At 46.2% G+C, this 13,634-nt stretch overlaps 1 protein-coding gene and 1 long non-coding RNA gene across 2 annotated transcripts in view; one reads left to right on the plus strand and one right to left on the minus strand.

The window, feature by feature from the left end:
- LOC118677361 overlaps window positions 1-13,583 on the plus strand; it is a 56,098-nt gene extending 42,515 nt beyond the window's left edge. The window contains exon 3 of the long non-coding RNA XR_004974383.1: window positions 13,439-13,583. This is a non-coding gene — a long non-coding RNA (uncharacterized LOC118677361). The remainder of the gene's footprint in view (window positions 1-13,438) is intronic.
- Window positions 1-13,634, minus strand: part of LY86 (lymphocyte antigen 86) — a 66,277-nt gene that overhangs the window by 12,545 nt on the left and 40,098 nt on the right. The window lies entirely within an intron of this gene.

Below are 13,634 nucleotides of genomic sequence, written 5' to 3' on the forward strand. Positions count from 1 at the left end.
TTTAAAATATTATATTTTCAATAGGTAACCAATATAAAAAATATTAAAGATGTTTAAAATTATTTTTATACTTTTATTTTGCACAAAGTCTTTAAAATTCAGTGTGTATTCTACATTTAGAGCACATCTCACTTTGGACGGGCCACATTTCTGGCACTCTGTGGCCACAGGTGGCTAGTGGCTACGTTCTAGAGAGAGTGCCAATTATGAAGTCATTGAGGAGGAACTGAGGCTCAAAAAGTGAAATGATTCATTTCAACTGTATTCCTCCTTCAAGACCTTTCTGTCTTTACTGCCCCAGTTCCCTCCAGGAGATACATAACTCTGGCAGTTAGGAGGGAAAGAGAATTTCAGCTATTTTCTCTATCAACCTATTTCTGGATTTCTGTGGATAAACACTTAACTCTCAAAATACAACTTGTGAATTGATGGGCTGATTGGATTTCCAGAAATGGAAATGAAGAGATGGTGATGGGAGGAGAGAGAGGAGAAGAAATGGAGTTGATCTCCAGAAACCTGGGACAGCCACAGGAAAGAGCAATGTGATTAGAAATAATGAAATAGACATCACGGGGATCGTGGGGAATTGGCGGGGGGGGGGGGGGGGGGGGGGGGGTGGCTTTTGCAGGTTGAGGGCCTCTTGGGTCCACACAGATCAGAGCTCTCAGGATGCTGTTAAAATGCAAACCCACTGATCCCTGGGATCAGAGCTTTGATGTGATGTGGGGAGCTGGCAGTCAGCCTCCTTAATTAGCTTCCCAATGATTCCTGCACGCAGGTGAGTGTTTGAGTCATTGAGCAAACTTATGAAATTCCATAGGGGGCCCGGATTTGTAAAGGAGCTTGTATTGTGTTAGAAAATGGAAAATGCTTCTGGTCCTAGATCATCACTAGTCTCAATGTGCTGAGCTCAACTAAAGCAGAGACTCGGCTGATGTCACGGTAGTTTCCCCGTATTATTAGCTCCCACTAAGAGGCTTCAATTTGAGGAAGGAGGGGAAGCTCCCAGGCTATAGGATTTCGTAATAGGCAATGCGTTTCCTTTTGTTTGTTTGGTTTTTCTTTGTTCTTAGAAAGAAAAAGTCCTCTTAGGCTTGCTCACTGCTGGTGCCCTTTCTATGGTGACCATTGTTTCTAGCTCTACTTTTTACAGAGTAAGAGTGGGAAGTTTCTGTTAATTCAATACTAAACTGCTGTTTTTGCTGATTCCCTATGAATCTGTGGCAGCGGCTGCTACCCTGTACTCACAAGAAGGAATCCACAGCTGCCTGAAACATTTTGAAGTATGCAGACAAAGAATAAAACATGAAGAGAAGAGAGGCTGAAGGCTGAGGAGATGGTGCTACCAATCTCCATTTCCCTGAGCAGTGCACATGGGGCTGTCTCCCTAGGGGTGCAAACGGGCCTGCAGCCCCCACTTTGTCAGCCGCTAGAGGCCACGCAGCTTGGACCAAAGTCAAGTTTCTCCTACCTCTGAGGGAAAAGGCCTTAAATTCTAAGCCTCAAAAGCTGTACTGCCTCTCCGGGCCTTGTGAAAACGCAGACTTGCACTCGGAGATGGATGACTTCAGGGCTCAGTGCCCTTGCTTGAGAACTCCCTAATCAGCTGCAGGAAGTGGCAAGCATTTATCACTTATTGAGTGCTTCCTCTGTGCCAAATGGCTTTCTGTGCTAACGCCTTCACCCAGATGATCCCATTTTGTCTTTATAACAGTCGTGTAAGGTTGCTCGTATTTTCCTCATCGTACAAATGAAGAAACTGAGGCTCAGAGAGATGAACTTGCCTGCAGTCACATAACGATAAGTGGCAGGAGAGGTCCAGCTCTGTGCGTCTAGCTTCAAACCCTGTGCTTATCATGTGCTAGGCTGGTGGCTCTCAAGCGTGGTCCCTGGATCAACAGTTACTGGGGACTTGTGAGAAATGCAGATTCCCCAGCTTCTCTCCAGCTGTACTGAATTGCAAACTGGGGGTGGGGCCCACAGTCTGTGGTGGAGCAAGTCTGCCAGGTGATGCTGACGCTCAGGCAGGAGAACCACTGGACTGGGCGGGGCCCTGCTCCCGATGCAGCAAGTGTAATGCAGCAGGCAACAGAACACTCAGAATAATATTGGTTTTGGTAGCATGCTACCTGCAACTACAAAATGGCAGCGCAAATGATGATGGCGGGAGAAACTGCCATTTCCCAGGTGGCAGAGAACATCACTCGCCCTGCAGGTCTATTGATTCATCCATGGCAAGTGAAGCCACGAGTTCCCACCGAAGCCACTTTGTCATCTGGGCTATTAGCAATAGTTGATGAAGGATGGAACCAGAAGCTGCGGTTGGGAGAGACTGAGGATAAGGTGCGGGGACCAGCAGAGTAGAAAGCCTGAAGCAAATGAGCTTATAGAGCAGATGGTCTAATGGCCCAGAATTTGAAGGTGAACAAACAGGTAGGACAGAAGTGCTATCCCGGTAAAGACATGCTTTAAAATTGAGGCCTTCATCTTCTCCTATAGCACAAACCAATGGCCACACTCCTGGCGCATGCGTTTGTTAATGCCGGGGCAGCGGGTGTTAAACAGATGAGAGGCGAGGCCCCCTGTAGGGGTGCGTGGCTGTGGGTGTGCTTTATGGAGGTGCTAGGTCATCGGCATAGATTAATGGTGGAGCTTCTTCCAGGTAGCACTTGCCTGGAAGGTGGCTTTTGCCCGTCTTTTACCAGAGAAATGCAATGTGTAAGGCATTTAGCAGAGAGCATTTATAGAAATTTTTCCAAGTTAAGGCAGTTTCCAAATGTCCTCCATTATATAAACCTGTGAAAAGGAGCACATAGAAGAAGAGATAGCTAAGGCAATAGAAATCTAGCCAATGAAATCTGAATTGCTATTCGGACTGAATTTTGGATAGTTACAAAGATTGAGAAAGCTCAGCAATTAAAGATGTTTCAAGGATGGCCGGACACATGTGTTCAGTATGAACTGGGACAGATGAGAAATGCTCTAGCAGTGAGGAAGGACAGGGAGCCAATGTGAGTACCTGCTATGCTTGTATCTTTGTCTTATCTGTACATGTAAAATCAGTATTATTGCAGAATCTTGTAGCTGCTATCAGAGAAAATATCCACCCTGTGGACAATCTCATGTCAGACTTTAAATACATTTCTCAGGGGATCTACTCTGTCGTGCATTGAAATTCATCTAATTATGATGTGTTCCCCACTTTGAACAAACAGTGAAAGCAGGAAAGTTCAGATTTACACAAAAGATACATCAGGGAGCAGTTATTTTTTCATCTAAAGGATTCTTCAGCCTACAAAAGGTGTCACTGCAATATTTAATTGCAAGCTTTCCAGATGCATTGAAAATTAAATCCACAACCAATTTTTTCTGTAGCTTACACACTGCATGAAGTGAAGTGTATTCATATCTGGTACATGTATTTCATAATTGATTTTGCTCCTACTGAAAGTGGTTAGTGCTCGTGTACAGGGGTGGTGCACCCCGCACCAGCAGTTCTTGTGCGGCCTGCTGTCTTCAGCACCTTTCTGGGATCTGTCACACATGTAAGATCAAGTCCTCCCGAGTTTTCACCATGTTTCAACCACTTCAATCACAGTCTCCTAGTTTATAATCATAGTATGTACACACACACACACACACACACACACACACACACACACACACACTTCACTTCACTTATTTAACTTCTCCAAGCCTTTATTTTAATTTTAGTTGGTTTTGGCAAGAGGGTAGGTACGATTGATATCCACAAGTCAATCCGTAAAACAATAAACAAGTCATTTTTGAAAGCCAATTACTACTTAGTGCTGTGAAACCAATGCCTTTTGCCTGGGTTGACCTACCCTGGCTAGAACTCCCAGAGGCTTGGGCTGAAACAAGCATAACAGTTGATGTGTCTTTTGTCATCAAGAGTGAAAATCCTGTCTTCATTCTATTTACTTTATGACCTTAATCTGGGTCTTTGCCCAGATCTCCAGGCTTATGTCCAGTTGAGAGTCTGCTTTCTACATAATCCTATACAATATATTCTAGACAGCCAAAACATGAGCCACCCTGTTCCTCTGAGTAATTTTCACCCTACATGTATTTTTGGGAGGTGAGCGGGTCTTAGAGGGACTCATTCATACTTCCCAGATTATAAATCCTACAATCAATTTTTTGCTCTATTTCACTTATTGTTTCACTCTCATCTTCCTAAAATGGGATATTCTAGGAAACTTATTTAACAAAATGAACCCCATTTTGTTGAGAATGGACATCAATGTGTGTTGAACTCTTGATAAATCAGAACAGAATAAAGGAGACTGGGGTGAACTCAACTCATTTCCAAGCTAGACAGGCTGTGGGTGCCTTGTTTGTGGTGTTGCTTTGTGCTGACAAACCCAGACTTTGGGAGAAGTCAGACAACTGTGGGATAATCTTGTTGGGGCTGTGGGAATGGACCACACCTCCATGGTTAAATGTCAGGTTTCCCTGAAGTGAGTGGGCATTTCTATGGGCACTTATTCTGAAAGGAAATCAAGCCTAGGTCAGAAAATGAGAACTGTAGGGGCTAACCTTAGATAGAGGTGAGAAAACAAAACAGTACAATTCATTTCCATATTGTCTGTAGCCCCTTTCCCACTGTAACAACAGAGTTGAGTAGAGAAAATATCATCTGCAAAGCCTAAAATGTCTGCTATTTTGTCCTTTACAGAAAAAGTTTGCAGACTGGTGACCTAAAGGGCTTGATAAAGTACAGAATTGTAAGCTCTAAACACTGAGTTGCTAATTTAGTAAGTGTGGGTAGAAAGTAAATATTTGCATTATTAAAATTTCTTGGATGAGGCTGATGTTGCTAGTTTGGGGACCACACTTGGAGAAACACTGCCTTATATAATGGCTGGTTATGCCCAAAAATGATGATTTGATTTCTATAATTTGGTCATGTCTTTTGATCACTTCTCAGTCTTAGTGGAGGGCTAAAATGAGATATGCTTCTCCAGCAGTTTCATTTATGTTTCAAGAGGATAGGTAGCAGATAGGATAAGAGCAAGTCTCTGGAACCCAACGTTTTGGGGAGAAACCCAGCTCCACTGCCTGCTTTCTTTGTGACTCAGGGTAAGTTACTTAACCTCTCTGGGTCTCAATTTCCTCATATGTTAACATGAGGCTAGTAGCAGTAGTTTCTATATGTCATAAGGTTGGTGCAAACAGTAGAGTAGTTATTGCCTGGAAAGGTCCCTGGCACATATTGTGCAATGCCTACCTGGGGCTAAGGTCCTCCTCCTTCTTCAGCTTTGGCTGAACATTAAAATCACCTGGCATGGGTCTTACCACCAGAGATTCTGAATTAATTGGTCTGGGAATCTTGAAAATTGTAAAGGGAGATTATAATGCATCATTGCCCAATATATATATATATATATATATAAGCCTAAGTGACTGGATGACCAGCCAGTAGCTATGATGCACACTGACCACCAGGGGGAAGATGCTCATTGCAGGAGCTGCCCCCTGGTGGTCAGTGCACTCCCACAGCCAACCTCCCGTGGCCAGCCAACCTCCCACAGTCTCTCCTCCTGACCGGCCAGCCCAGATCAGCCCCAATCAGCCCCAATCAGTTGGGAGGGACCCCACCCCATGCACGAATTTGTGCACCAAGCCTCTAGTAGAAATATGATGGTAACATGTATAATTTCATGTGGTTTTTCTTTTTTTCTTTTTGGGGGGTGCACATTTAAATAGGTAAAATTAATTTTAACAATTTGTTAATAATATATTTTATTGCTGATAAATGTAATAATGATATATTTTATTCAAGTCAATAGATCCCAAATATTATCATTTAAACTGATAACCAATATAACAATTTGATTGAGATATCTTGCTCTTTTTCGTATTAAGTCTTTAAAATTGAGTCTGTATTTTATACTTGCAGTATATCTCAACTTAGACTAGCTATGTTTTCATGGCTGAGAAGCCACATGTGCCTAACGTGTAACCAAGACAACAGCATGGGACTAAGTAATGTGTAACCTGGGGAAAGGGCACAGTTGGTGACTGTGGACGAGGCCAAACCTGACTAACCACACAGAGGTTCTACCAGCATTACTGTTCTTAACTTAAATATTAAGAAAGTTACTGCAGCTTCCTTCCTTAGGGCTTGTAATTGGGTGTAGTTATTAAGGACATTCAATTTAATTGATGTGGAGCTGATGGAGCCAGTTTAAAAGCATGAAAATCAAGTAAAGCGGATTAATCTATGTGATCAGCAGAGAAAAGACCTAAACTAGCATTAATGGAGTGGGAATTAAAATAGTGGCCCATTTTGATCCCTTCTCAATGAACCTGGGTACAAGGGGCTAAAGGTGTATTAGAGAAAGGATATAGAATGTATATAATTAAAGGGGTAACCATGTAGCCTATGTAATAAAAGCCTAATATGCAAATTGTCCCCTCGACTGGGAGTTCGACCAGGAGTTTGGCCAGGGGGTGGGACCAGCCAGCCAACCACAAGAAGTGAGGCCCCTGCCTGAGGCAGGCAGCCGCCAGGGAAAGGGATGTCCTGGCTGGCAGCCGGCAGCTGCTATGGACCCTACCCATGCACAAATTTCGTGCACGGGGCCTCTAGTATCCTATCTAATAAAAGAGAAACATGGTAATTAGCCGTACCTCCGCTACATTTCCCATTGGCTAATCAGGGCGATATACAAATTAACTGCCAGCCAAGATGGCGGCCGGCAACCAGGCAGCTTGAAGCAAACATGAGGCTTTCTTGCTTCAGTGACTGCATCGTTCCCCGCCTGCCGCTAACGGCCTCTGAGCTTGCAGTTTGAAACATTATTACAAATATAGAATCTAAACAAACTCCAGAAACCTTTCAGCCAGCCGGGATCTCAGAGCTGGAGTTGAAACAGTGTTTTGATTATAGAACCCAAACAAACCAGATACCTGCTTTCAGCAGCGGAGGCCGAAGAGCTGGAGCCAAGCCTCAGAGCTAAAGCTGGCCCAGATTAAAAAAAAAAGAAAAAAAGGAGCGGTTGGGAGCTTCAGTCATCCGCCAGCCTGAAAACAGCCCTCAGCCCCTCACCCAGACTGGCCAGGCACCCCAGTGGAGACCCCCACCCTGACCCAGGACACCCTTCAGGGCAAACCAGACGGCCCCCACCCGTGCACCACCCGTGCATCCTATATAGGAAAAGGGTAATATGCCTCCCAGGACTGGGATCAGCGTAACAGGGGACAGCACCCAAACCCCCTGATCACCCTGCGGCTCTGTGTGTGACAGGGGGCAGGGCCACAACCTCCCTATCCGCCCTGCTCTGTTCGTGACAGGGGAAGGTGCCCCAACCCCCCTGATGGGCCCTGCTCTGTGCGTGACAGGGGGGCACTCCCCAACCCCCTGATCGACCATGCTCTGTGCGTGACAGGGTATGGAGCCCCAACCCCCCTGATGGGCCCTGCTCTGTGAGTGACAGGGGGAAGCACCCCAACCCCTTGATTGGCCCTGCTCTGTGCATGACTGAGGGTGGAATCGCAACCTCCTGATCCGCCCTGCTCTGTGCATGACAGGGGGCGGCACCCCAACTCCCCAATCGGCCTTGCTCTGAGCCCGACCAGGGGCTGCACCTAGGGATTGGGCCTGCCCTCTGCCACCCGGGAGTGGGCCTATGCCAGCAGGTCTTTATCTCCCGAGGGGTCCCAGACTGCGAGAGGGCACAGGCCGGGCTGAGGGACGCCCCCCCCCCGTCCCCCCGAGTGCACAAATATTTGTGCACCGGACCTCTAGTTTATTATAAAAGCAAAAGAGATTTCCAAAAAAAGATAAAAATAAAGATCTGCAGTTCCATCACTTAGAGATAACCACTATACAGCACGTAGGTGTATGCTATTTTAAATCTTTTTTTGATGTATACATTTACATACACTTAAACAAAAACAGGATGTAATAGTGATTACTCTTTTATAACAAGCTTCTTTGTCACTTAACAGTAGCCTTATATGTTTATTTTAATGTAATTTAATATTCTCCTACAAAGCCATTTAAATACCTTTGTTTGGCCTGACAATAGTCTACTTAGTCAATCCCCTATGATTGGACTTGGAAGCTATTGCGCCCAAATTACCAATGCCAAAAGACTATCACTTGGTTTTTAAATCCAATTTGCTCTTGTCTTAGCTAGCTGGGAAGAGGCAGAAGGAAAGAGAACATTTTGTCCACACAGTCTCACTAAGTCTGACCCATTTTATGTTTTTATCTGGCTCGGATTACAGTCAGCGGTGTGCAGGTTGCAGAGGGGTGCACTCTAATGCCATGGAAGTATCAAATAATTCATCTGCAACTGACACCATAATGGGCTGCCCACAGGGGACGCCAAGTTTTCTCACTGCTCTGCTAAGAAGGACCTGTGAACCCCAGAGGGACTTTGCTTCTGTTTAAAATGTCAACAACAGCTTATGCTCAGGTTTGTATTGCCTTAGGTCCTCCTTGGTGCATGTTTTCCTCTTAATTCTGGTCTTAGAAGTCCTCACTTCTTTTCAGCAGCATCATTCCTACACTGGGTTGATGGGTGAGTTAAAAAAAGGTAATAACCCAAGAAGCCTCTGAATTTAAGGTTTTAGTTTCTCTGGTTTAGTAATTTACATAATTATTTGTGCATGTAGCATTTGTATATTACTTTTCTGATAATTTTATATATATATATGAAATTTCTTGGCAATTTCCCGAGTTCTGGCTTCTCAGCCTGCCTACGAAGCTATCAACTCCATGACAACAAAGCAAATAAATGTCTGAAGGGCTGCCCAGCATTTGAATAAGGCAAAACCAGCTTTTTGAGCTTCCAAACAGAATTGAACACTTTAATTTGGGGGACAATCTCTCTTCTGTTTTATTAATTCTACTAGAGGCCCGGTGCATGAATTCATGCACTGGTGGGGTCCAGCCAGCCTACCCCTGATGGAAGCCATCAGGGGTGGGCTAGCCAGGGCAAGGGACTGTGGGCAGTTTGTCGGCTCCGCCCCCCGTTGGGTTCCAGGGAGCCACTCGGGAGCAGAGCCTACGGGGGTGAGGAGCCACTGGTGTTGTGTTGCTGTTGTTCCGCTGTTCGGTCAATTTGCATATTACCCTTTTATTCTATAGGATTAAAACCACTCACTGAGGAAAAATAGGTTTTATTAAATGTGGAAGATCAAGATAATTTACTAGTTGCTGGGACTGGATGCACCTGTGTCTTTGTGGCATGCGTAACCATCATTAGATAGTCACTTAGGAGGTGGGATACTTGCATTCATTTTGTCACATGCAAATTCAATAAAACAAGAATTTATTGCATCTTTACTTTGTGCTGGTCTCTCTTTGTAATGTCTACAGAGACAGAGAGGAGCAAGAAATATTCCTGCCTCAAAGGAGTTCAAAGTTTGAAGTGCCTGCTTTCAAAGGACACACACATACTAGTATACATGCACACACATAATATAACTAGAATACAAAATACAACGATGGCTGAGATAGGTGGGGATGGGATACACCAGGGGCATCCAGAGGGAACAACTAACTGGCTTGGGGTAGGAGGAAGGTTTCTGAGAGGAGATGATACTTGAGTGAAGTCTGGAGGTGAAAGGCACCATCAGAATAGCACCACATGTGTCAAAACACAGGGTGTGGTCAGAAAGTGGCAAATAATTCAATGAAGCTGTAGCTGAAGATGCATGTGGGCCAAGATGTGGCAGGAGAAGCTGATTAGAGTGTAATCCATGATGAACCTTGCTCACTGAAGAACTTAGACTTTGTTCTATAGAAATGGGAACCCCTGAAATGGAACTCCCATTTTACCCTGTGATCCCACTTCTAGGAATATATCCCAAGAAACCAGAAACACCAATCAGAAAGGATATGTGCACCCATATGTTCATAGCAGCACAATTCACCATAGCTAAGATCTGGAAACAGCCTAAGTGCCCATCAGTAGATGAATGGATTAGAAAACTGTGGTACATCTACACGATGGAATACTATGCTGCTGTAAAAAAGAAGGAACTCTTACCATTTGCAACGGCATGGATGGAACTGGAGAGCATTATGCTAAGTGAAATAAGTCAGTCAATGAAGGAAAAATACCACATGATCTCACTCATTCATGGATAATAAAGACCATTATAAACTTACTAGAGGCCTGGTGCAAAAAAATTTGTGCACTCTGGGGGGAGGGGGGTCTTTCAGCCCGGCCTGTGACCTCTCGCAGTCTGGGACCCCTCGGGAGATAACGACCTGCTAGCTTAGGCCTGCTCCCGGGTGGCAGAGGGCAGGCCCAATCCCTAGGTGCAGCCCCTGGTTGGGCTCAGAGCAGGGCCGATTGGGGAGTTGGGGGGCCTTCCCCTGTCATGCACAGAGCAGGGCAGATCGGGAGGTTGTGATGCCACCCTCAGTCATGCTCAGGGTAGGGCCGATTGGGGGGTTGGGGCACTGCCCCCTGTCACACTCAAGGCAGGGTCGATGAGCAGGTTGCGGTGCCACCCCCTGTCACGCACAGAGCAGGGCCCATCAGGGGGGTTGGGGCTCCATACCCTATCACGCACAGAGCAGGGTCAATCAGGGGGTTGGGGAGCTCCCCCCTGTCATGCACAGAGCAGGGCCGATAGGGGAGTTGGGGCACCGCCCCCGTCACACTCAGGGCAGGGCCAATGGGGAGGTTATGGCTCTATCCCGTCACACACAGAGCAGGGCCCGTGGGGGGGGGGGGGTTGGTTGGGGCGCCACCCTCTATCACCCACAGAGCAGGGCCGATCAGGGGGTTGGGGCACCGCCACTCTCACACTCAGGGCAGGGTTGATGGGGAGGTTATGGCTCTATCCCATCATACACAGAGCAGGGCCCGTGGGGGATGGGGGGGTTGGGGCGCCGCACCCTGTCAAACACAGAGCAGGGTGGATAGGGAGGTTGTGGCCGCGCCCCCTGTCACACACAGAGCCACAGGGCGATCAGGGGGTTTGGGCGCTGTCCCTGTCACGCTGATCCCGGTGCCGGGAGGCCTCGCGGCTCTGCTGATCCCGGTGCTGGGAGGCATATTACCCTTTTACTATATAGGATAGAGGCCTGGTGCAAGTGTGGGGGCCAGCTGGTTTGCCCTGAAGGGTGTCCTGGATCAGGGTGGGGGTCCCCACTGGGGTGCCTGGCCAGCCTGGATGAGGGGATGATGGCTCTTTGCAGCTGGTCACACACCCTTCAGGGTGGGGGTCCCCACTGGGGTGCCTGGCCAGTCTGGGTGAGGGGCTGAGGGCTGTTTTCAGGCTGGGACTGAAGCTCCCAACTGCTTCTTTTTTTCTTTATTCTGGGCCAGCTTTAGCTCTGAGGCTCCAGCTCTTAGGCCTCCGCTCCTGAAAGCAGGTATCTGGTTTGTTTCGGTTCTATAATCGAAACTCTGTATCAACTCCAGCTCTGAGATCCCAGTGGCTGAAAGCTGGTTTCTGGGGTTTTGTTTAGTGTCTATATTTGTTACAATGTTTGAAAGTGCAGGTTCAGAGGCCGGCAAGGCAGGCGGGGAACGTTGCAGTCCTCTGTCACTGAAGCAAGCAAGCCTCATGTTCAGTTTAAGCTGCCTGGCTGCCGGCCGCCATCTTGGCTTGCAGTTAATTTACATATCTCTCTGATTAGCCAATGGGAAGGGTAGCAGTCGTACGCCAATTACTATGTTTCTCTTTTATTAGATAGGATGAACAAAAATAGATATAGAGGCAGAGCTGCCTCAAACAGACTGTCAAACTGCAGTGGGAAGGCTGGGGAGGGTAGTGGGGCAGAAGGGGGGGGTAACTGAAGGACTTATATGCATGCATATAAGCATAACCAATGGACATAAGACACTGGGGGGTAGGGGAGGCCAGGGGATTGTCAAGGGCGGGGGAAAAAAAAGGACACATATGTAATACCCTTTGTAATACTTTAAGCAATAAAACAATAAAAAAAAAAGAAATGGGAACCCCTGAAATCTTTTGGGAAGGGGGTAACACGATCAACACTGTATTTGGGAAGACTACCCCTCCCCGCAGCAGCAGTAAGGAACTAGGAAAACCAGGCTGGAGGTCATTTCCACCTTCCAGGAAGGAGGTGGGGAGATTTGATCTGGAGAATAGAAGAAAGTAGGAACAAAGGAACAAAAGGACAGCCCAGTATGGGTTCTTTCTTACTAAGCTAGTAGTACTTCCAAGCATACCTGTTTCCACATTTGGGTTCAAAAATAATTTTTTGGGGGGAAAATTGGAACGATAAGCAAACATGGGAGATAGGACTGTAGATGCTGACTCTAGGTGGCAGCCTACTGAGTTGTCAGTCTTCTCGGGGGTTATTATTTAATTATCAACTCAAGTTGCTTTGAATTCCTCAAAACATTTTATAAAATCAGGAATGCTTGTAGACTACCAGCATTATTATGCTGTGCACAAACCATATATACTAGTATATAATGAATGCTGAAAAGCCTGTAACCGAATTTCAAATAACTTTCAGGCAAACAGGAAAATAATTCTATATTACATTTTTCAGACTTTCATTTTCCAAGAGGTCAAGCTGTTGGGAATGAACTATAACTCTCATGTTTCCTTGGCATTTTGTTTGTGCCTCTTTAATGCACACACCACACAGAATTTTGTGGGTTTCTAGTCTCCTCTAGGCCATCATCAATGTCCTTGAAGGCAGAAACCATCCTTGGTCCATCTTCAGGCTCCCCGAAGTGCTTTTCACACAGTAGAGACTTAGTATTGAAGGAAGGGAGGAAGGGCGGAAGGAAGAAGTGAATGAGGAAGAAGGGAAGGAAGGAAAGAAAAAGTGGCTGATTGTGGGGTGAGGAGTCTGAGACAGGAATGGCTGAGGACAGGTAGAAAAAGTTCAATAAGGACCAGCTACTGAACAGCCCTCCGTGCTGAGGAAATACACGGATGCGTCTGAGTTTGCATCGTCACTATGGGAAGGGGATCCAATTTCTTTAGAGCCTTTGTTTGGAAGCATAATTAGGTGATTTCCCTCCAGCTTCCCTGAATGAGGAAATATATGAGTGAGTATCTCAAGGGTGTGGGATTAGGGGCATGTTCCCCCTTGGCCAATGGGAATGGTAAGGAGACCCTGGGAAGAGGAAAGGAACAATTTCTGGGGAAGGAAAGTCACAGAGCAGACCCAACTTTTGGTTAAATAAACAGAGGCATCTCAGGGTCTTGGTGAAGATGGGGGGTGAGGACTGGGAGGAGAGAGAGGTGGGAAAGGCTGGAGGGGGGCTCCTGGGCTCTACTGAGGTATGGATGGCAGGGATGGCGGCCTAGTGGGTGGAGAAAGAGTGATAATACCATGGGTTTTACACATCTGTACTTTGAATGTAGCCACCTACTGCCCCATCAGTCAATGACTCAAATGAGAAAGACTACAGCATGCTGACAGTCAGAAAGCTTCCCATTTTTTTTTCTTTTTCAGAGTCCATTGCTATATTGAGGAGACCCTGCCAGTAAAGAGATTGCTGAGGAGGAACTTGGAAACACCGAACAGCAATGGATTTGGGGAAGCTACTGATTCTTTCTGTTGCCAACCCTCCTTTTTTTTTTAATAAATGAAGTGCCATCATTAACACATGTTGTGTTTGTAAAGTACCTTATATATGGGTGTTTAATTT

This window comes from Myotis myotis, unplaced genomic scaffold (genome assembly GCF_014108235.1).
Source record: "Myotis myotis isolate mMyoMyo1 unplaced genomic scaffold, mMyoMyo1.p scaffold_m19_p_2, whole genome shotgun sequence".
NCBI lineage: Eukaryota > Metazoa > Chordata > Mammalia > Chiroptera > Vespertilionidae > Myotis > Myotis myotis.